Genomic DNA, 14,504 nt, shown 5'->3' on the forward strand with positions numbered 1-14,504 from the left:
AAAAGAATGTCCCACATTAATAAATCACACTAGTTCAATGGCACACACACACACACTGACTACAGAAAAGCTCACTGACACAAAAGAGCTCACTACAGACAAGCTCACCGATAAACACAAAAGCTCTCTGACACATGCACAAGCTCACTACAGACAAGCTTACTGCCGTACACAAATTCACTGACATTCACTCAAGCACACTAGAGACAAACTCAGTGACAAACACAACCTAACTACAGACAAGCTCACCACACACACAACCTCTCTGACTAACACAAGCTTGATAATGACAAACACAGAAGTGCTCTGACCCACACAAGCTTACTGACACACAGAAGCTCTCTGATACACAAGCACACTACAAGCTCACTGACAAACACACAAGCACACCACACGCTCACTGATGCACACTACAAGCTCACTGATACACACAAGCTCACTGATACACACACAAGCACACTACAAGCTCACGGATATACACACAAGCACACCACAAGCTCACGGATATACACACAAGCACACCACAAGCTCACTGACAAACACACAAGCTCACTAATACACACACAAGCACACTACAAGCTCACTGATACACAAGCACACTACAAGCTCACTGACAAACACACAAGCACACCACAAGCTCACTGATGCACACTACAAGCTCACTGATACACACACGCACACTACAAGCTCACTGATACACACAAGCACACCACAAGCTCACTGATACACACACACTCACTCTCTCATTCTCTCTCTCACAATCTCACACTCTCTCTCTCTCTCACACACTCTCTCACACACTCTCACTCACACTCTCTGTCTCTCACACACTCTCTCTCACTCTCTCTTACTCTCACTCTCTCTCCCTCTCTCACACTCTCTCCCTCTCTCTCTCACACTCTCTCTCTCTCACACTCTCCCTCTCACACACTCTCCCTCTCACATTCTCTCCCTCTCACACTCTCTCTCACACTCTCTCTCACTCTCTCAGTCTCTCACTCTCTCAGTCTCTCACTCTCTCTCACTCACACTCTCTCTCTCACACTCTCTCTCTCACACTCTCTCCCTCTCTCACTCTCTCAGTCTCTCTCTCACTCACACTCTCTCACTCACACTCTCTCTCTGTCTCTCACACACTCTCTCTCACTCTCTTACTCTCACTCTCACTCTCTCTCACACTCTCTCTCTCACACTCTCACTCTATCTCACTCTCTTACTCACTCTCTCACTCTCACTCTCTCTCTCTCACACTCTCTCTCACACTCTCTCTCTCACACTCTCTCTCTCACACTCTCTCTCTCTCACACTCTCCCTCTCACACTCTCTCCCTCTCACACTCTCTCTCACTCTCTCAGTCTCTCAGTCTCTCACTCTCTCACTCTCTCAGTCTCTCAGTCTCTCACTCTCTCTCTCACACTCTCTCTCACACTCTCTCTCACTCTCTCTCACTCTCTCAGTCTCTCTCTCACTCACACTCTCTCTCTGTCTCTCACACTCTCACTCTCTCTCACTCTCTTACTCTCACTCTCAGTCTCTCTCACACTCTCTCTCTCACACGCTCTCTCTCAGTCTCTCACACACTCTCTCTCACACTCTCACTCTCTCTCACTCTCTTACTCTCACTCTCACTCTCTCTCTCTCACACTCTCACTCTCTCTCTCTCTCACACACTCTCACTCTCTCTCACTCTCTTACTCTCACTCTCTCACTCTCTCTCTCACACTCTCTCTCACACTCTCTCTCTCAACCTCTCCCTCTCTCTCACTCTCTCTCACACTCTCTCCCTCTCTCACTCTCTCACTCTCTCAGTCTCTCACACTCTCTCACTCTCACACACTCTCTCAGTCTCTCACACTCTCTCAGTCACACTCTCTTACTCTCAGTCTCTCACACACTCTCTCTCACACTCTCACTCTCTTACTCTCACTCTCACACTCTCTCACACTCTCCCTCTCTCACACTCTCTCTCTCACACTCTCTCCCTCTCACACTCTCTCCCTCTCTCACACTCTCTCACACTCTCTCACTCACACTCTCTCTCTCAGTCTCTCACTCTCTCTCACTCTCTTACTCTCACTTACTCTCACTCTTTCTCACACACTCTCTCTCTCACACTCTCTCACACACTCTCTCTCTCTCACTCTCTCAGTCTCTCACTCTCTCACTCACACTCTCTCAGTCTCTCACACACTCTCTCTCACACTCTCTCTCTCTAACACTCTCTCTGTCTCTAACACTCTCTCTCTGTCTCTCACACACTCTCTCTCTCTCTCTCTCTCACTCTCTCTCTGTCTCTCACACTCTCTCATCCACACTCTCTCTCTCTCTCTCTCTCAGTATCAATCATACAATTACCTGTCACTAGCAGTGTGGATCCTGTTCAGGTGCTTCCTGTACTTCCTCTTCCTGTGTGAAAGTTCACCAGGCTGAGGCTGGTGGGCGGAGCTCCAGTGCGGGGGCTGGATCCTACCAGACTGGCCGTGCAGAGGAGCTGGCAGTGTGGGAGACTCTCTCTCCTCCCTGCTGGAGGTGGCTGCCACCTCTGTCTGTGTAGCAGCCACTTAGGTAATTATCTGCCCCAGCCTCACACAAAACCTCACAGGAGGGAAAAATGTGTGAAATGCTGCACTGCCGGCCCCAAGTCCACCAGCCCACCGGGAAATTCCCCGGTATCCCGGTGGGCCAGTCCGGCCCTGCTGGGCTTGGAGCTTCTGCAGTTCGGGACACACTCGTTCCGTATTGGGGCAGCAACGGAGGCAGCGAGGTTAGGTCTGGGGGACGAAAGGATCAAACGTATAGGTAGATGGGAATCCTTGCGCTTCCGATCATACGTGAGGCCCGACGAATTGGTGTAAGAAAAGGAGGAGGTGTGATTATAGTGGAGGATGTAAGTTCGATGCCAAGGTACTAACATTTGTTTCGTTGCAGGTTGGAAGGTGTGGTTGATCGGCCATTCGTTTGCATATTGGGCTCAGAAGAGAGCTGCAGCTAGAAGAAATGGAACGCAGCTGGGCTTTCCTCAGGAGCGGGTGGCGATCTCATGGTTTGGTTTTCGGGGGTTTAGTTGGCAATGTTTAAGTAGGGGGTTGTTTAGAAAGGTGCCAGGGGGGTCCGTACCGGACGTGGTAGTGGTTCACGGTGGGGGGAACGACTTAGGGCTTGTTCCCCAGAGGGAACTAGTGAGGAGGATGAAGAGGGACATGGATCGGCTCCTGGAGCTGGTCCCTGGCGTGGTGGTGGTATGGTCTGAGATGGTGCCCCGTTTTACTTGGCGGCACGTCAGGGATCCGGTTGCAGTGGCACGATGCAGGGGCAAGGTTAATAAGGCCATGGCGGTGTTTGGGTGGCGTCGTAGTACGGCACCGGGAGTTAGAGGGCATGTTGCCCGGTTACTTCAGAAGGGACGGTGTACATTTGTCGGATGTGGGGAGCGATTTACTTAACCTAGGCTTTCAGGAGGGTATTGCTCGGGCCCTGTTTTTGTGTGGTGGGGGTCGCACATGTCCTTAAGGGTTCAAGTCATGTGCTATGGCAGAACAGGGCGTGGTAAAGTCGGAAGTTGGTTGGAATTGGAAGTGGATAGGCCAAGGTCTAGGCTGGAGTAGGCCAGATGGATAAGAGTGTTGGTAGGTTCAAGCTCTTCGGTGGCTACGAACCTAGGGGGTAGGGGTGTCTGGGTACACCCCTACAGTTAACGGTATGGTTATGGGGCCTCTTTGGTAGGCCGTGTGTTACAAGTTAAATGTTATTGGAATATTATTTATTGTTCAAGTGGTAGGGTCATTGTCAGGGGTATTGTGCGGGGGGATAGTAGCGGAATGTCAGGAATATGTTAATTTGTTTAATAATTAATAAAGCTGTGGACTTTATACTCCAACAGGATAAATGGTGTCTGAGTCACGGCTTCTTACTTACAGTTAGAATTCACTTCCTTTCAAGTGAGCGCACACTGGGGGTTATTCACTAAACACCGAATTGAAGTATACTGAAATCTGAATTTCAAAATGCAGGCTAAAATAGCTCATCTGGAAAACTTCCACAAGTCAGCTGTAGTCCCAGTTTAACTATTTTAACCTACATTTTGCCATTTGGATTTCAGTTCAATATAGTGTCTTATGCACTTGTTGTTTTTACACTAATGTGTACAACAATCTACTTATTATCACATGGTTTGTTCTATGTATACACTACAAGTACCACATTCCGTATACACATCATACGCAGACGACCTAATACTTGTACAGCAAAGATAATTGCACCCAGTGTTCCACAGTGACATCCTGACATGAAGCTGTGTTGGATTTCGGATCTTCCATCAGGACATTGTCCCTATGCGGTGGCTACATCTTGCAGATGGCTTTCTTTATGAGCTGACTGCTGGGCTCAGATAAATCCAGCATTTCTTCATTCCTTCGGCTTACAACCATCAGGGGAGCTACTAACCTTTCAGTGTAATCTCCAAAAAGCCCCCTGAGCCTGCTGGATGAGCAAAGCCCAGGTGGGCATCTAGCAAGGTCGCTCTACTCTCCCTGTAACAGCAGGCATTGCGAGAGAAGGAAATGAGTCTGTCCAGCAACCTCTCAGTATGAGGCATCATTAAATTAATTACATTTAATAATTGTATGGGGAAAATGTTTTCTATAGGGCTGTACCAGTGTAATTGCTTGGGATAAACCCAGAACAATATACACCCTAGCCGTATACAATGTGACTGTACTCTGCCCATGGATAATGCTGAGAGGTCTGTACACGCCAACATTTACACTATAAACCTGGGGAGCCCAGTACAGGCGTTCATGTTACTGATACATTTAACATTCATTTAAATTAAATAAGAACGAGAAGAGGAAAGGGCTATAACTTTTCATTAACGTGGTTTATAGTTGGAGGCAAAGAGAGATTTATTTTTTCTCTCTCGTCAGCTCTCTTTCCTTACTCTTAGAGATATTTTCTAAACTCTGCAATGAAGACACTATAATAAATAATTGTTAAGACAAAGCACAGAGGAAAACGTACCTACAGCACAGAAGAGTACAATGACTCTCACAATGGTGCGTGTAAAATGATATGAAATACAGGTATTTATAGATAAATTGGTCACAACTGTAATAAACGACCAATTGTTTACACATCCTCATGCAGGCTGGTGATCACAAAGCCACTTGTGTGCCATCCCTGAGCTCCAGATCACACTGCCCTGACTTATATCAGATGTGTATCCTAGTGGCATATGCATATATTAATAATATGACACCAGCAACATGTGAGAATACAGTGGATGCCACAGGAGCATACAAATCAGACCATAAAAGCTGTATATTAGTTTTTTTGTTTTTTTTAACTAGCATGAATTAATAAGTGAAATAGTATTTAACAGCTTGTGGAGAACATGACTGGAGACAACCGGGGAGCCTCTTACAGAGCTATCTGATAGCCAACAAGAGGCCACTCAGTAGCTGAACGATACTGTTAACCCATTCAGCCCTTGAGAGCCCACATCCCAACTCCACAGGCTATTTCAGCCTCCTTCATCTCTCATTCTGCCCCTGTGCTTGATGTCACTGTCCCCAGCACAATCACTCTGCTTTCCAAATTAGTCATTTTGTTGGACTGGGGGATGAGGTAAGGTTGGTAGGAGCTCTCAGACAGGAATTAGCATAATGGGAATAATACGAGTAATATACTATAGTGCTGGTACAGACTGCAGGGACAGCGAGAGTTATAGGCAGAGGCTGTCCCACCCCTCTCCACGTGTCCCCCTCCCCTTCATATCTCTCCTCTGATCCCCAGGCTCGTACATGCTGCAGATCAGCGCTCAGGCTGTGTGGTGACAGGTACAGCAGGGTGTATGTGGTGGGCTGCTGCCCATACACAGCGGAGTGCCTTCCACAGACCTAGCCCAGCATCAGCTGTGGATTGTAAGCTGCCTGCCCCATCACTTGGACCATGGTAAGTGTGCACTTTAATGCTGTATGTGCAGGCTGGCTCCTTTCAATAATTACTGACTTTCATGCAGTTTGTGAATTATTTTATTTTTTACTGAACTACACTCTGTGGAGTTGGCATTGCACTCACCATAATACAATAACACAGCTCTAGCTTTAGAATTTTAATATTTAGTATTTGGAACTTCCAGAACTGTGAAATATATATCACTCTGCAAAGGTATGTGAGCAGGTCTTCACCCAAAAAACATCCCTCCAGCATGCTAAGGACATCTAACCCCTTATCGCTAGACAATATGGGGGTTAGCAGCCTAGAAGTGAAAGGGTTAAATACGTTACTATACATATGCCTCTCCTCAGCAGCACATTCCTATGTAGGATCCTCCTATTAACAATGCACGGTGTGATGATCAGGTATCTAGATGGAACAGGTGTCACGTTTTGTAGAGAAGAAATGAAGAGGCTGGTCTTGGTTTTTGGTACCTAATGGGACCTATCAGCTACAGCATGAGATGTCTTCATCTTCCATTGGAGAGTCTTTATCATGAAAGAAGCAGGAAAGTGACAGGATATTCCGAGAACTGCCAATAGAGCCTGACAGATAATCAGAATAGCATTGTTCCCACTTATCCAGACGATTAGAAATCCCCATTGTTTTGTCTTGGTACATAGTTGTTGGAGTAACAGGCTCATTGGGTGCAAATGCTTTGATAATGCAGAGATGGAGATGCTTTGGGAAGTCATTATTTAAGGGGAACTCACTTAGAACAATCTGTTGTAATATACAAGTGTGGCACGGTTTGTTCTCTTACCCTGTGATTGTTACATGCTACCATCGATTCACAGCAGACATAATTAGAAATTATACTGCTTTAATGCACCGGACTGACTGCAAAACATAATGCATAATTTTGACATAGATTAAATCTACAACACGTCTAACAACACTTAAGTACAAAACCAAATGCAAAGTAAATTGGAATACTGAAAAGATAAAATATCAATTTTTTGTTTAACCTTTGAGTACAATTAGTACAAGGTACACCAAGGGTTAACAAGGAAATGTCAACTTTTTTTTTCTGTTGCTGGTTAATGATTTTTGCTGCTTACATAGTATTTGCTTTAGTTTATACTAACCTCCTGGGCACTTCGGTGTCTGGTAAATTTAGTATAAGTGTTAACATTGTTGCGCTGTTTTAATGGGTGTAATGGTTTTTTAACTCAACTAAAATGGGTACATCTTGGCTTCTAAGAAAAAAACAAACAAACTTAAGTGCCCAAGAGTTCTATGACTCCCTAAACTCCTGGTTGTCTGTCATTAATGTGTTTAATGGATTTTACTTACAAACTCTTTTTGGGGAATACACTTTGGACAATATCTGGATGCATGTGTTTAAGTCAGTTAAATGTACATAAAAGTGGTTTCATTCACAATGAAATAATAACCCAAACTATTGATGCTTTTTTAATATAGGTAATCTGAGCAAGTTGGCATTTATAAAGGCATTTTATGCAATTTGCCACAGATGCTGCATATTGGCGATGTTAGCCAGTGTAAAATCATGATCAGAAATAAGATTAACAGGCATGAACAGCCAACAGAAATGTTTCCCGGAGGGGTCAAAAGATAGGAATCCCCTGTCCTCTGCAAATATAATATAGAATTAAATGATGGAATTGTTTGGATCAAAATCATAAATGAAAATGGGGGTAATCTCCCCCCTCTTGCTCTACAATTTAAATGCCAATGGTAATTTAAATAATGGTACTGGGTATATTTTAAACTAGCATTGAACACTAACTTATTTAGTAAATGGATATAGCAATGGTGTAATATTAACACCTTATTTGTTGTCTGAATCCTTAATAGTTACAGGTGATTGAAATACAAATTCAGTACATACTCTTCATAGATGAACAATATTTAATTTGTACTTGTTTTACGACTTTGGTGTAATGTTGATTCCATTAAAGGGACACTGCATGCACTGTATCAGTTTCATCTCATTGAACTGGTTGTGTCTGGAGTCCCCTGGGGTCATAATTTAATTCAGCGTTAAACAGGTTTTAATGTTTTTATGTTTTAATACTAAACAAGAGTCCCCAGCAGCCCATCCCCCTCTGTGCTTCTTTGGCTGAGGAGGAAGTATAAGCCTGAGCAGAAATGGTCAGCTGTGATTGGCTGAGAGTGTTAGCTGACTGTATTTAGCCTATCAGAACTCCATCTCATCTTTAGCCTATCAGAACTCCATTGGCTGAGAGTGTTAGCTGACTGTATTTAGCCTATCAGAACTCCATCTCACGGTATGAATGGATATGACTGTAAGAAAGTGTGTAATCTCTGATTTAGCCACAACTCCGGAAGGGGCCGGACTGTGGTTGGCCAGGCACACTTAATATTAACCTGCTCGAAATGGTTTAACACTGAACGCCAGGGGACTCAATGCTCTATATCCAATTCAAAGAGATTAAATGGTTATAGTGACTATTGTGCCTCTTTAACAGGACAAGGTTTTGCATTAGAAACTTCGAAACAGTTCTAGGAAACTGTAAAACTTTAAAACAACGTCAGACATCTGACTTGGAACACATATGCCAAGAACATTCCAGCTGTACTATTTTGGCCTATGATGTGCAATTCTGTTGCCAAGTTACTATTTAGTCAATAGAAGCAGGGTGCTGTCAGGATCTTGCAAAGACACTCTTGGATACGGAAATGAGTCGAACATTTTTGACACATCTACTGCTTGTGCCCTGCTTGCTTTTACTATTTCAGAGAGCAGTCTAGAAGTTAAATAACTAGGGAAGGTATTTAACCTTTGTCTTTACAATACTAGATAAAAAAAGAATACATCTAAAAAACAGGGGCACCACCAACCACTGACAGTTTTTTCTGATACTCACAGCTGATTGGATGGATGGTAAGGATACTGCTTGTGCATATCTCCAGCAGTGTCTGCTGTAAAAAAACAAAACAAACACACACATACACGACTCAAACATGCCGTGTATATGATTAAGGTTTTTTTTATACCTGGAAGACCTCAAGGTGAGAGGTGTTTAGGGTTATAGTCCTTTACTGGCTCCTTCCTCTTCTGCAGTCCTTAGATAATACTTGCTGAAAGCAAGTGATGTTTGTATTAGGGTTTTCAGCTGAAATCCCCCTTTGAATACATGTAACATTTATTCTTTAAACATCAGTCAAAACAAGTGAAATTGTACATGGGGTTTATTCATTAAACACTGAACTGTAGTGAATTATGAAACCATATTTCACAATGAACTAACTAATGTACACTAATCTAGCTGTGGTGTGACTATAGCTAGATATATAGTTGTTAAAAAAAATATATATTTTTTTTAACAAATTACCTTCTGCTAATCAAATTTTACAATGTGGTTTTCAAATCACCTTAATTTACCATAAATGTATGCCTCACATAGTTATTTACTAAACCGAGAACTGATCATGGAATTGTATTTGTAGTTGTTGTTGCTAGTTGGTATCATATTCGAGAAGGAAAAACCTTTTTTCAATATGGCTGTTTTGGCCACAACCGTGTTGTTTATCATTCCTGGTCCCTGGTAAACCAGGGCAAGAGAATAACAAATTCTACACTTCCGCAGGTTTTTTGGGCTATTTTGGCCTAAATTCAGTTTTCAATTTGTCACATTTCAATATATAGTGAATAAGCTCTAATTTGTTGGCCACAATTTGAACGGTCACTCCATATCATGGTTGTTCTGAACAATAGTTAATCTATTCAAAGAACCGGATTGATTCCTGTGGATCTTTTTGTTAACATGTTTTTCAACACAACTCCTATGACACACAGTCAGCTTTCATCTTTAGCCATATGAACACTTCCCCTTAACCAGAAAGTGCTTTAAATACTGTGTGTGATGGTTACCCCATGTAACAAAGCAAAATCTCTATAACTCCTGTACAACCCTCTTTCGTAATTTATGTTCTGAATGTTCATCCACTTAATGTAATTCCTTAGCACCAAGGTCACTGTAATTTAATATAACATATGATTGCTTTTCTCTCTTTGCTTGTTTCTATTGATTTCTTGTAATCCATAGAGAAAATTGTAAAAATATATAATATATATTTTACTAAGAAAATAATAACTTAAGTGACATTAGTCATTAAACATTTAATGATCTATCATTGTACGAAGGGCACATGGCTAACATTGAACATCTCAAATCAAATCCCACAGTATTTACCAGTTTTTCTTGTTTTTAGTAAAATGTAACTATGAAGATTATTTTTTCAAAAGCTTAACCCTTCTGCTCCCTGTGGCATTTGACTTTGATATTGCAGCAACTCAACTATCATACACCCCATACATTTGAAATTAACATAGAGAAGTCGTCTGTCTTGCAGTGACACTGTACATTTTTAAGGTTTATTAACTAAAAAACGAAAAAAAAAAAAAACCCGGTTTAAATTACCAAACATAATCTGGTGACATTCAGAGTGCAAAATCTGGATATTGTTTACAAGATTTATCAATGTCCAGATTTTGCAACACATATGCAACCAAATGACTAAAATGCTACTCACGAGCTTAATGCTAGTAAAAAACAAAACAAAAAAAAGATACGATTTGCTATCTAGCATTAATGGTAAAAAAAAACCTAACAAACAAAGTCTTGGGAATGTGAGGGTTAAGTGTGTAACAACTGGCCTGCCCCTTCTAGTCATCCATCAGGAAAAAAAATAAATTTGAATATATAAAGAAAGAAATAATTAGCAAGTAGTGGTCAATATGACTCCCATACAATTATTGTACTGTAGAAGCAAGAGTTCTCCCGCATTCCCTCAACAAAGAAAGTGTTTAGCTGGACCTGAGGTTGGCCAAACCTCGGTCAATAGTAGAAAGAACAGAATGGTCCAAGCACTTAGGGTGTGTAAATCAGGCAGATGTATTGGAAAACACAGCAACGTTTTGACTTCTACGGAGGTCTTTATCAAGCTTAATAAAGGCCTCAGTAGAGGTGGAAATGTTGCTGTGTTTTCCAATAATTCAGCCTGATTTACAAACCCAGAGTGCCTGGACCGTGTGTCTATTCTTTCCCATATAACTATTAGCAGAATTGAATCCTTCTTAAACCCCTTCTTGGCATGATTTACGAGTCCGCTCAACAATTAAAGGAACACTAGAGGCACCGAGACCACTTCATCGCATTGTGATCTGGGCCCCTGTCCACTTAACCCTTCATTGTAAATATTGCAGTTTAGAGATACAATGTTTACATTGCATGGTTAAGACTGCCTCTAGTGGCTGTCTACCTGACAGACACTAGAAGCGCTTTAGCTGTGTCACAGAGTTGAACTGAACGTCCTCCATCTGTGCATGAGGATGTCCAACGTCTTTCAAAACCCCATAGAAAATGAAAAAAATAGAGTCAATGCTTTCCTATGAGGAAGGCCTAATGTGGGTGGAGGGGGGCAAAAGGAAACTGTAGTGTTAGGAATACAGTTTTGTCTTGTAATCTATCCACTGAACTGGTAGATAACACCATATTTACAAAGTTGCTATTAACGTGCTCCTGGATCTGGACAAAATTCAGACTTTTGTAAAAGTAGGAAACGGGCATGTACATTTATTGTGATGGATTATTAAGTTAAGTTTAGGTTGAGTTTATTTATTAATTTATTGGTTTTAAATGTAAGGGTGGGCTGGGTACATGCCAGTGTATGTCATGTCTAGTATGATGACAGATTTGAGGAAATGTATAAAGACCAGTGTAAAAATATACATGGAGAAAATTGCACAGTCAGAACATTATGGTGCAAAATGGATACAAAATAACAGTTTCCTATGCACAAGCCCCAATGTGTCCTCTTTCAGCATGTGAATGCTACATACCACAGAGCAGGACTTTCATATACTACACAACAGCAGAAAGAACTAAAATGTATTAAAAAATTATTCTGGATCTGAAACGGACTAATACACTTCTTCATGCAGTGATAGACTACATGAGATACCAGCAATTGTGGTGGGAAACACAGACTACAGCGCAGGGAGCTATGTACTTAATCTATCACAGTTTTCTCGTAAACTACAAGCACTACAGCAATACTCTAATATCTCCGGCCGCCGTGTAGGTTCAAAATCACCAATTTTTGGCTCAAGCCTCTAAGGTTCATAGGATCGACAACACAACATTCATCACACACAGCAATTAACTGCCGACTGCGTTACAGCAGGCAGTGGGTTAAGAAAGGTTTCAATTAACCCCCACAGTACCAGCAAGACCTCTCTCTTCACATTAATATTCTGGCAGCCATCTGCCTCTCTGTCTTCTAGGGAAGGGGCAGGAGGTTATTCTATTTCTGTGTGAATGCCCGGGAATGTTACATATTTATAGGAGGAACAGGAACAGCATAAAGTGAAATGATGTGAGAGGATTATTACTGAAATAAATCAGAAAAATGCACATTTCCAGGCAGCGCTGCCAGCCTCGCTGTGACCAAGTGTGAAAGGTTTACAGAACATGTTGGGCTTGCGGAAAAGGATATAACAGTACGAGGATAATGATAGCTAACTGTACCAGGCAAGGCCAAGGATTCGCATCCCTCTGGGAGAATAGAGGTTAAATCTTTAGATTATTCTATTACAGGCACTCAGTGGCCCTTGCTTTATATTCGATCTTGTCATCTTGAAACGTTTTTGATGAGGCTCTTCACAATATTTAATGCTTTTATAAAGGGTCACACAGGGTTAATATGTTGAAGATTTACGTGAACCGGGGTCCATGGCGATTCAGTGCAGAACGAAATATTCTCTGTATTCTTTATTAGTATGCTATAACCAAACACGACGGACCTGAATCAAGTGACTCTGTTCATTAAGCATATAGTGGCGTAAAAACGCAGAATAAAAATCCAACGCCATGAACTAAAATCCTTATCTGAATGTTCCCATCTCTACTTTCACTGCAATCAATTCAATTTCATCCTACTCAAAAAAGCTCCAATGCAAATGAGTTATGTGTGAAAATCAACATGTTTGAGAGCCTCAGCGGATGCTGACGGACAATAAACAATATGTATAAAAAACAACTGTGGTCCAAAGAACTAAAAGTGGTACAACTGCATATCTCCTAACAGAGGGACAAGGGTGGGCAGGCCTGAAAGGGGCATTCCAGTGACAAAAATGTGCAGTCCTGGCCATAAAGAGGGTATAGCTGCCTGCAAAAAGGGCACACCGGCCTGGCCTGGTTTGTCCCACCTGCAATGAGCACCTTCTGTAGGGTCCTATGTATTTATTATTATTATTATTATTGCAATTTATATAGCGCCAACAGATTCCGTAGCGCTTTACAATATTATGAGAGGGGATTTAACTATAAATAGTACAATTACAAATAAACTTACAGGAACAATAGGTTGAAGAGGACCCTGCTCGATCGAGCTTACATTCTATAGGAGGTGGGGTGTAAAACACATTAGGACAGGAATTTGCAATCAAATAAGGTGGATTGCCCTTTAGGAGAGGGCAAGAGACAGGTATGTGAGGTATTGGTTAGTCGTGGAGGCCATAAGCTTTCCTAAAGAGATGGGTTTTAAGGCACTTCTTAAAAGATGCAAGACTAGGGGAGAGTCTGATGGCGGTAGGCAGGCTATTCCATAGGAAGGGAGCCGCCCGCGAGAAGTCCTGCAAGCGCGAGTTGGCCGTACGAGTGCGGACAACGGACAGGAGGTGGTCACGGGCAGAGCGGAGAGACCGAGAAGGGACATACCTATGGATCTGTGAGGAGATATAAGAGGGGCTAGAGTTGTTCAGTGCTTTATAGGTGTGAGTTAGTACCTTGAATTGACTCCTATAGCATACAGGAAGCCAATGTAAGGACTGGCAGAGGGGTGAGGTGTGAGAGAAACGACTAGAGAGGAAAATCAGTCTAGCAGCAGCGTTCATTACAGACTTTAGGGGTGCAGTACGGCTTTTGGGAAGACCAATCAGGAGAGGGTTACAGTAATCCATGCAGGAAATTACTAGAGCATGGACAAGCCCCTTGGTGGTATCTGGTGCAAGAAAGAGGCGGATGCGGGCTATGTTTTTAAGATGGAATCTACAGGATTTGGCAACATGCTGGATGTGAGGCTCAAAGGTGAGACCAGAGTCAAGTATGACACCAAGACAGCGCGCTTGCAAGGATGGACTGATGTTGGTACCACAAACTTGAAGGGAGAGCGAAAGAGGAGGATCAGTATTAGGAGGAGGAAAGACAAGGAGCTCAGTTTTTGAGAGATTGAGTTTCAGAAAGCGGGAGGACATCCAGTCAGAGATGGAAGAAAGGTAAGCAGTGACACGTTGCAGGACGGCAGGGGAGAGGTCCGGGGAGGAGAGGTATAGCTGGGTGTCATCAGCGTACAGGTGGTAGTGGAATCCAAAAGAGGTAATAAGTTTGCCAAGAGAGGCAGTATAAAGAGAAAATAGAAGGGGACCAAGGACGGAGCCTTGGGGGACTCCAACCAAGACAGGGCGAGGGGAGGAGGTATCATTAGAAAAGGAGACACTGAATGAGCGTTGGGAGAGA

The 14,504-nt window shown here is 42.6% G+C and overlaps 1 protein-coding gene across 1 annotated transcript in view; it reads left to right on the plus strand.

Moving 5' to 3' along the window:
- Window positions 1-5,815: 5,815 nt before the first annotated feature.
- Window positions 5,816-14,504, plus strand: part of ECEL1 (endothelin converting enzyme like 1) — a 187,090-nt gene continuing 178,401 nt past the window's right edge. Inside the window, exon 1 of the mRNA XM_063442842.1 lies at window positions 5,816-5,949. The gene's annotated coding sequence lies outside the window, so the exon portion shown is untranslated. The remainder of the gene's footprint in view (window positions 5,950-14,504) is intronic.

This window comes from Pelobates fuscus, chromosome 2 (assembly GCF_036172605.1).
Source record: "Pelobates fuscus isolate aPelFus1 chromosome 2, aPelFus1.pri, whole genome shotgun sequence".
In the NCBI taxonomy this organism is placed as follows: Eukaryota; Metazoa; Chordata; class Amphibia; order Anura; family Pelobatidae; genus Pelobates; species Pelobates fuscus.